The sequence below is a fragment of the Dasypus novemcinctus genome, chromosome 10 (assembly GCF_030445035.2).
Source record: "Dasypus novemcinctus isolate mDasNov1 chromosome 10, mDasNov1.1.hap2, whole genome shotgun sequence".
NCBI lineage: Eukaryota > Metazoa > Chordata > Mammalia > Cingulata > Dasypodidae > Dasypus > Dasypus novemcinctus.
This window is the reverse complement of record NC_080682.1, coordinates 81,148,931-81,159,363: the sequence shown is the minus strand read 5'-3', so window position 1 is coordinate 81,159,363 and position 10,433 is coordinate 81,148,931.

The window sequence follows — 10,433 nt, the reverse complement described above, 5'->3', positions numbered from 1 at the left end:
TTACTGGCCCATGTGATTTAAACGTTTTAGGACTCACTCAAACAACTTGACTGGGAATCAATTTCCCCCTCACGATTTCTTGGCCCTGCTTCCTCCGTGCTGCTTCAACTTAGGCAGACCTTGGCAGACCCTTGTGGTTGCAAAATGGTTTCCAGCTGTTGCCTGGGGCTACATGCCCTCATTCAAGAACAGCACAAAGCCTAAGATTTACTCTAACCACATCCTCTTAGGTCACATGCCTGTTGCTGCACCAGAACTTGGGCCAGGGGATTGAATGCACGTAGGTTCATATGGTACTAGGTCCCTTCCCATTGCCGAGGGTGGATTCAGCCTCCCCATAACCACAGGGATTCCCATATGGACTGGGGACAGTTGGGAAGTAGGAAGAAGAGAAGGAAAGGTGCAGAGTCAAGGAACACATTTCCGCAGTCAGTGGATTTCAACTTTTTTTTGAGGGGTGAATGGAACTCCAATATTTAAAATACACACAGATGGAGGCTCCCTAGCTGATATAGGGATGAAGATTATAGAGCCCTCATCTCTGTGGCCTCTAAATGCTCCAGGGAACAGGGCTAGAAATGATCTCTTTGGGCCCATCCAGCTCTCTTCTATTGCTATGACTTGATAAGCAAGTATTTAGTAGCACTCAAAGATGCTAACGCTCTTGTCAACTGTCTCCAGGCACTTCAGCAGGTCTCGTCCTATTTAGTTTGTATACAGCCTTATGAACTAGGAAGATTATTAACATTATGAAGACTGTGCTACTTAAGTTTCTGATAAAGACCAGAGTTATAAAGCCATATATCAGCACAAATAGTGAACAAAGCTAACCAATATAGGGAGCTAGAGAGAAAGAGCATGCAAAAAGGAAGATGAAGGCTTTATTCCAAAGAACAATGATCAGAAATTTGCTTTACTGAAAGGTCCAGGGAATTAATGAAATGCTGTATTTACTTTAAAAGTCATGTGGAAAGCATTTTATAGTTCTTTGGAAAGGTTGAAGTTTCCCTTAATAAGAGCTTTGGCATAAAATCTGAAATATTCATTATAGCTGAGTTTTTGTTCTGTAAAATTCTTTAATATATATTCTAAAGTAGCAAACACAGACTGATAATTCAGTGATTTCATTTTATAGCTTAACAATTTGATATAAAAGAGAGAGAAACTGGGTGAAACTTGTATAAGATCAAGTGGCTTCTTTACTATTCTCAGATTTTTAAGCTATTAAGGGTTCAATTGTGGCCTAGGTTTGCATTTGTGTAGGTTTCACAATCACAAAATCAGCTGTAGGGGATGCAGAGTTTAACCCAGGGTCCAAGGAAACAACACTGTGCTTCAGGAGTGAAACAAAGAGGAGCCTCTTCAGCAGGCACTGAGAGACTGCTGGGCTACCCAGATGTAACCTGTTTTTGCTTATCTAGCCACAGCCTTCCTTTTTAATCCGGACATAATGACAATAGAAAGCATGTCTCCATTTCTTCCTCAGTGGAGAAAATAAGAACATCTCCTTGTGAATATGGTTTCGCTGTTTGACAGTTCTTTGTATCAAAGGTTCCGTTGACTCAAATTTAATTTCTTCTAAACAATATTTCTTACACAAAGTCAAGTTCCGTGGTTTGCACCAGCTATTAAAACAGTCATGCTTTCAAACCAAGAAGTGTGGTATTAAATCTTCTCCCAACTCAATCAACGTCCCTGAAAAAATAAAGCTAGCATTTTGTTCACTTAAAACAGCAGTAGCTCAAGCACAGGCCTCATATTGTAATCCTGGCGGACAGCAGCTGACACTGTGCCTTGGTATTGGGCACTTGGAGAGAAAGAGTTTGTCTCTCTCCACAATGAAGAAAGGCCACACTTGGATCAGGCCTATTCTACCCTGAAAATGCCGGGGAGTGTTTCAGATGTGGCAATGAAGACACTGTCTCATTCACATGCTCATTAATAGTATCACCTTTCATTAACTGGCAACAACAGATAATGAAAATTAGTTACACAAAACCCCATTTAACACAGGCTTCAAGGGTGATGTCATCGACCATTGAAAAGGCTAAGTTTTTCTGCTCCAGACACTTCTCTCTGACTCTAGGTGCTGTACATTCCCAGATTGATTTGTGAATCAGGAACTAGGTTGATTTTGTTGGAACAAAGACTACGAATGCTAGATATCTTACAGAATGTCATGTCTTTCAGATGACTGAAGTCACTGCAACCTTAGACCCTCTCACCTAAACCTTTCTATGTTATCACATTGTAGCCTAGGAATCAGTCAAAGATACAAGATTCCAAAGAGGATAATGAATGTGCTGCTCTTCCCCTACTCTGCCCTGTCTCTTTTTTCCTCTTTTCCCAGGGACATGTCTTTCTCAACTATCATGTGCTGTCACCATCCTCTTGTATATGGTTATATTTGATACATATCTCATTACCATCAGTGGGACCAGGATGACCAAAAGACTACCATCCTGCTAAGATTTTTGTCTCCAGTTCTTTGCCTCTAGTGCAACTGGGGTCAACCTTTAGCATGTGTAAGAATTCCCAGGGGTGGCTGCTTTATTTTTATTACACATTTTTTATTAAAGTTAATAGATCACAAAGAACGTTACATTAAAAAACATAAGAGCTTCCCATATACCCCCCACCCCCATCCCATTATTTTTGTAAATGATTTTTTGAAGATATATACATCACAAAAAAATGTTACATTAAAAAATATAAGAGGTTCCCATATTCCCCCTACCCCCCCACCCCATCCTCCCACACCAACAACCTCCTTTATCCTTGTGGCACACTCATTGCACTTGGTGAACACATTTTTTTTTTTTAACTGCAAAAAAACAAGTTTACTAAAGGAAAGGCCAAAAAAAAAAAACAAAGTAAATGCTCTTTCCCATAAAAATTGGCATTACCTACTATGACAGTAAAGCTCAATGATATATCTGGCTATATATAATCCATATTCAATGTTATAAAATAAAATGTTAGGCTAGTTAGCTTTCACAATTTTTATTAAGTCCTAGTCTAATTTAACAATATCTGACTTTATAGACATCATCCCACGGTGAATATGTTTAATAGTGAAAGCAAAATCAGACATCTAAGCCATTATTTTCTGTAGACTAAACAATAAGGTTAACAACTAACACAGAAGATTATATACTTGCTTGGAGTTTTCATACAAGCCATGTTATTTATCAAACTATATCTCCTAATATTTAATACAGTAAAATTAGTGACTGCAGTTCCCATATATTTTAATTCCAACTACGATAACTAACATTCTGACAGTTTCGCTGATGTTCCTAAATTAGCATCACATTCAAGGAAAAGAGTGAAAATTCAATGTGAGGCATTATTAAAACCAACCGAAGGAAAAAAGTGAAAGTGAAATATAACTGGGGTAGAAAATTCAAACAAGTCAAGACATTTGGTTGGAAGAGGAAGATCAACTATGGATTTCACAAATCAAAAGTTTATGAATTCAATGCCGTGCATATCCTTAGTGTAAAAGCTAAGTTGAAACTAAAAGGTCTACAAGCTGTTAGTTTTGGCCTTAAACAGCATCAATTCCTGATCAAAAAAGGCCACAACTGTTAGGATTGTATTACTTGACTTTATTTTACACTGGGTGGTGGGCACAAAGCAATCTCCTTAATAAAGTTGACAATTAGCTTCACTCAGAACATTTTTAATAATGCACATTAAAAAAAAGAAAGTATTCACCTTACAAATTGTTCTGCAATCCAAATATACAATAGCTTAGAAAACAATGTTTAGAAAACAAAAGCCAATGTATAAAGACAGATTAAAACAACTAGAACAGTGCAGGTTTTATATGACTCTGATTTTACAGTTTTCTTACTGCATCATCAATGTCAGAAATCTGTTCTTTCAGTTGGCTCCATTGCTCAGGATTTAAAGAAATACCTTTCCTTCCTGATTTCATTTCACCTTCTGGATCCATCCAATATTCTCTAATATCAGTTAGGACTTTTCCTTTAAAGTCCCTAACACTAAAGAGTCTGGAGGCTGGCAGAAGGTTTGCCCTCATGCACAACTGAGCAGAGTGAGAGAGACAGATAAAGCAGATACAACCCCCAGATATTGGTTCCTTTGAGGGCTAAAGAGACCCATGGGAGTTATGGTCATGGCCGATGGGGTTAACTACCAGGGCAGATGGCCCCTCTTTGGAAATGGTGTTTATGTGTGATGAATCTGGACTCAGATGGGATCTCCCTTCATAAGACTTTCATGCTAATGTGCTGGAGGTGCAGTTAATGTTGGGGTTTAAGATATATTTAGGGGATTTGAATCTCTGGACTGACAATGTGATAGCTAGATCCTGAGCCTCAACAGACTCCAGCACCTACAATCTGATTTATTGGACTTACCACACTCAGCTAAGATGGAGGTGAAGAAGGACAACCACCACACCATGGAGCCTAGAGTGATTACAACTGAAAATGGGAGGATTGCATCCAGCATCCAGGTGGAATCTGAGCCTCCTCTTGACATAAAGGTGCAATGGACACAACCAATCCAGTGTCCACATAGAAGAGGTGGCATTGGATTGGGAAAAGTGGACATAATGGACAAAGGGTATGGGGAAAGGCAGGAAGAGATGAGAGGTGGAGGCGTCTTCGGGACATGGAGCTGCCCTGGATGGTGCTTCAGAGGTAATCACCGGACATTGTAAATCCTCACAGGGCCTACATGATGGAATAGAGGAGAGTATGGGCCATGATGTGAACCAATGTATATGAGGTGCAGAGGGGCCCAAAGATGTACTTACCAAATCCAATGGATGTGTCATGATGATGGGAACGAGTGTTGTTGGGGGGGGGGAGAGGGGGGGTGGGGGGGTGGGGTTGAATGGGACCTCACATATATATTTTTAATGTAATATTATTACAAAGTCAATAAAAAATAAAAAAATTAATAAAAAAAAAAAAATTTAAAAATGCAAAAAAAAAAAAAAAAAAAAAAAAATAAAGTCCCTAACACTGACGTACCTCATTTTCCCAATCTGAAACATGTTATCATCTCTGCTGCTGCTGCTCTGCTTGGAAGATGACAGGGCTCTGGAGGTTTCACCAGTCTTTTGCTTCTTTACAGGTTTTTCTGGAGGAATTTGCTTTTCCCTCTTTAGCTTTTTGTAAACTTCACTATCAGAATCACTGCCAGATGAGCTTGAAGAAACAAGTTCCTTTGATTTAGGCATTGTTCTGCTCCTTTCCCCGAACAGCCGCCTGCTTGTTTGCTCGCTCGCGACTCGGTGAACACATTTTGGAGCACTGTTGCACCACATAGATAATAGTTTACCCTGTAATTCACACTTTCCCCCAGTACATTCAGTGGGTTGTGGCAGGATATATAAAGTCTAGCATCTGACCCTGCATATCATTTAGGACAAGCCAAAGTCCCCAAAATGCCCCCACATCACATCTCTTCTTCCCTCTCCCTGCCCTCCGCAACTAGTGTGACCACTTTCTTCACCTCAATGTTACAATTTCTTTTACTACTAGTCACAATAATTTCATAGTAGAATATCAGTAAGTCCACTCTAGTCCATATTTTATTCCTCCATTCTGTGGACCCTGGAATGGTAATGTCCACTACACCTCTAGATCAAGAGAGGGCTTAGATTCCACATGGATGATGGATGCAATTCCTCTGCTAACAGTTGTCAGCACTCTCAATTCCCTGGTGTGGTGGTTGACCATTTTCACCTCTCTGTTAGCTGGCCTGGGTAAGTCCAACGAACCAGAGAGTAGGAGTCAACTCTGCTGAGGTTCAGGGCCCAGCTGGCACATGGGCAGTCCAGAGATTCAAGTCCCCTGAATATGTACCATTCCTAGCACCAACCACAGGTTCAGTAAAAGTGACAGAAGAGGCATGTGTAGGAAGGTCACATCTGAGTCAAACTGCATCACACTCAGTTGCACAAATTCCAAAATAGGGCCCTCTGCCATGGCACAGAACTCCAAGTTCACCTGCCATGACCATATACCCCGTAGCCTTCAGGAGAACCAGTACCTAGGGTTGTATCTACTTTGGTTCTCTCTGGGGTCCTGCTGAAGTGTGCTTAAGCGTGGCCCCTCTGATGATCCCCTGACTCTTTTTGGAAGCTTCTTAGCCATATAAACTCACTTGTCTTTGCCATTTCTCTGTTTTATTCAAGGTCAAAAAGCAGTTTTTAACACATGATCCAACATGTAGGTTGAGATATTCTGCTGGTCTGAGTTAACCCTTTTATTTAAGCTCTCTTTCTAGTTGCATCACCCGTTAGTGATTGGTAGTAATCCTCGGTGCGAGGGAGGCTCATCCCCAAGAGTCATGTCCTATGCTGGGGGAAGGTAATGCATTTACATTCTGAGTTTGCCTTAGAGAGTGGCCACATTTGAGCAACATGGAGGCTCTCAGGAGGTAACTCTTAGGTACCCTGCCCCTCTAGGCCTAGTGCATATTTCAGGCACACAGGCTCATAAGCATAGTCATCAATATCAAGGGCTCATTACTGAACCATTCTTCCTTGTTGGTCTTTGCCATTGCACTTGGGGGATTATTGTTGTTCCATTGGGGAATGTGACAGAGCTCCCTTGGGTAGGAACTCAGCACTCCCTCAGTTAATGTTTGTAACTACTATAAAAATAAGGGGTGGCTGCTTTAAATGCAGATGCCTGGGACCATACCCAGAGATTCTGCTTCCCTAGGCCTAGGAGGAAGACCAGGAATCCACATTTTAATAAGCCTTATTGGTGATTCTGGGCAGGTGGCCTGTTGACCTCACTTTAGCATCCTTGAGCGTGAAGGTCCAGCATCTCTGCCACTGTCCTGAGCTCAGTCTGGTCGAGGATGGGTTCCTATGGGTAAGCATGGCAGTTCCCTGGTTTCCAGTGTGTTTGAGCAACCATGCATTTCTGTAAACACAATTTGCAGGACTCTTTTCTGGGGTTAATCATTAAGAGGAACTAATTCATGTAGTAAGGTCCAGTCACACTTCTGGGAGGCTCAGTATAACTAAGGGTGGAAGTTCCTGTTTTGGATTTTCCACAGCTGCCATGAACTGTGACTGACTGACTGGACGGGTAGAAATTCCATTCCAAAATACCAGCTCCCACAGGGCTTTGTGAGCTGGGAGACTAGCCAATCCCTGCCCCTTGGCACCTCTCTCTGCCTTAGTTTTCTCATGGGCAAGGAAGCTATGTATTACTTCTCCTTGGTGTTAGGAAGATAAATGACTAGAAAACCACAGGTTGAATTCCATCCCACCCTTGGAGGCCACGGTGGTGGCAAAGGGTCCTGCCACCACTGTGAGAGCCCTGCTGTCTTATAAAGACTCACCTAGAAGTGAAAGAAACAATCCAATGTGAAGCACATACTTGGGACCAGGTATCCCACTGGACTGCTCTTCAGCCAATAACAAACACAGATCTTTACAACCTTTTGGGATAAAGCAGTGGGTTATATAAATTCCTTCAGGTTCCAAGGAACAGATTCCACTGAGGTTATCGCAGAGACTGGGTCCACAGACAGCAGAGACAGGTTGGTGGAGGAAAGGTCTCAGAGAGGACCAGGACTTTTTGAGCACAACCCCAGCCCCTTCACTTTTCAAAAATAATACATTTAAACTGTATACATTAAGTAATGTGTGTCTAAGTTCTTCCTGAAAAACCATTACAGATGAAGCAAAATTCTGCTTTGACTCTTCTCTCTGTATCTGTCTATTCCAGGAGATATTCACTGCATTCAGTTGGATGTATATCCTTTAAGACCTTGTTCTATTCATAGGCATACCAAAAAACGTACCTCTGGAAAACTGCTTTTTATGCATGCGTATATGTGTTTCTAAAATATAAATGGAACCCTTCATATGCGACACTCGGGAACTTACCTTTTGTGCTGAACAATGTATCTTGGAGCTTTATTACTGTCTGAACATAAAAATCAACTTCACTTGCTTTAACTGCTGCTTAGCCTTCCAAATTATGGGCATCCCCCAAGCTATTTGGTCATTCCCTTGTTGGTGGGCATTTAAATCGTTTCCATGGTTTTGCCAAAACAAGAATGGTTTAGTGAATATCCCTGTACATGTCTCCTTATACACATACGTATTTCTGTAGATACTGAGATGTCGAATACTCAGGATGTAGTATGCACATTTTTATATGTGATAGATATTAACGAATTGTCTCCAAAATTGATATATTGATTTACACCAGTGGTGTAGGAGTGGGCAATGTTGACATTATCAATTTAAAAAATGTTGCCAATCTGCTGGGAGAAAAGGGGCCTCTCAATTCACTTACATTTGCATTTTCCTCATTACTGGTGAGGTTGGGCATTATTTTATGTGATTACTCACCATTTTTGTTTCCTCTTTTGTAAAATCCTGTCACCCACCCTTTACCCATTTTTCTATAGTGTGGCACACTTTTTTTTCCCGTAACTAAATTTTGGGAATTTGTTATACATCGTGAATCCTGATCTTTTGGATTAGGTCTTTCTAGTACATGTGGTTCATCTCTTCAATTGATCACATTACTGAGGTCAGATGAATCTTCCTAAAGCACAGTTTTGTGTAGATTATTTCCTGGGAAATAGAGCTGCTGCTGAGGACTTTTAGGAGGTGGTGACAGTTAAGACACAGCTTGGGAGATGAGTAGGAATTACTCAGGAGGTCAGCATGTACAAGGGTGTGGCTGATTGTACAGAAAAAGCAAGAGCTGAGGCTGAGAGTAAAGCAGACATCACACGCTGAGGGGCTCCACTAAGGAGGTTCGATTTGATTCTGAAGACACTAGGGACTCATCAAGCACATGTCAGTGGGAGATATGGTAGAAAGGCCAGACTAGAGGCAAGGCACTAGTTTGGAAGGAAGTGCAGAGCCCAGGACCTAAGCTAAGACCATTCATTCATTCATTCCATAAATACTTACTGAGTGCCTACTGTGTGCTAGGTGATGTCCTAAACACCGGAGATTAAGAAGAAAACAAAACAGACGAAACCTCTGTCCTCGTGGAAATTTAACATACTTAGGGGAAAGGAGGTAGGTGGTGAGTGATCAGGTTTCTGAGCTCTCTTGGTGAGTGGAGGGATCATTCTCTGAAATAAAGTTTACAGAAGACAGGCCAGGTTTGGGAAGAATAATAATGGCATCCACTTTAAACACATTTGAGGTGTTGTGAGGACACCCAAATGGAGCTATATGACAAGTAACTGGCTATACATATTTGGAGATCAGGAGAGAAAGCTGGACAGGACAAAAAGATGTGGAAGCCATGGCATATCGATAGTTGTAAAAGCCTTGGAAGTGAATGGGACAATCCAGGAAGGATTAGATACAGGAGTAGATACAGGAGTCACACACTCAAATGTCCACAGAGCCCAGGTAAATGGCGGGTGTATGTGAATTGAGCTGTATGTAAGACATAGAGAATGCTGGGCTTATGGACAATTGGAAAGGGTCTGCTCTGTCTGAACCAGCCAGATATGGCTGTGGGCTACAAGTCTATAAACCCTGGACTTTTGAAACTTCTCTGTCCCACCTCCTCTCCCATTCTTGTAAATATTCATGTGGCAGGCAGATAGCTGTCCACAAAAATCCATTTCCTATTTTCCTGGAACACTTAATTGCATTTCCCAGGCTTCCTTCCCATTAAGAATGGCCCTGTATAACTAGCAAGGAGATAATGATGGACATCGACCATCCCAAGGAACAGAGAGTCTGCAGCTGCAGCAAGATAGTCCCATCCATTTGTCCCATGGGATCTAAACCCCTCTTGATTAGAGGTGGAATGGGCATCACCACCCCAGATTCCTCAGGATTGGGGAATGAACAATGGACTAGAGTAGACTTACTGGTATTCTACTATAGACTTATTGTGCTTCTAGCAATGGAAGAACTTATACCACTGATGTGAAGGCAGTGGCCACTGGAGGTTCTGAGGGGAGGGAGAGGGAAAAACAGGTATAATATGGGGACATTTTCGGGACTTGGCAATTGTCCTGAATAGCATTACAATGACAGATACAGGCCATTATATACCTTGTCATAACTTACAAAACTGTGCTGAAGAGAGTGTAAACTACAATGTAAACTATAATCCATGCTTAGTGACAATGTTCCAAGCATGTTCATCAAGTATAACAAATGTACCACACTAATGAAGGATGTTGTTAAATGTGGGAAAATGTGAAAAGTGTTGGGAGTGGGGAGTATGGGAATCCCCTATAATTTTTATGTAATATTTATGTAATCTGAGTATCTTTTTAAGAAAATAAAAAATTATATTAAAAAAAAAAAAGAGTGGCCTTGTGCTGGGTTCTAGCCAACAGGATGTGAACAGAAGTGACGTCTTCCTTTTCCATCCAAGGCCTTTAGGAAGTGGGTGTGCTCACTCCATGCACTCTTCTCTTCCTCTGTCTGAACGTAG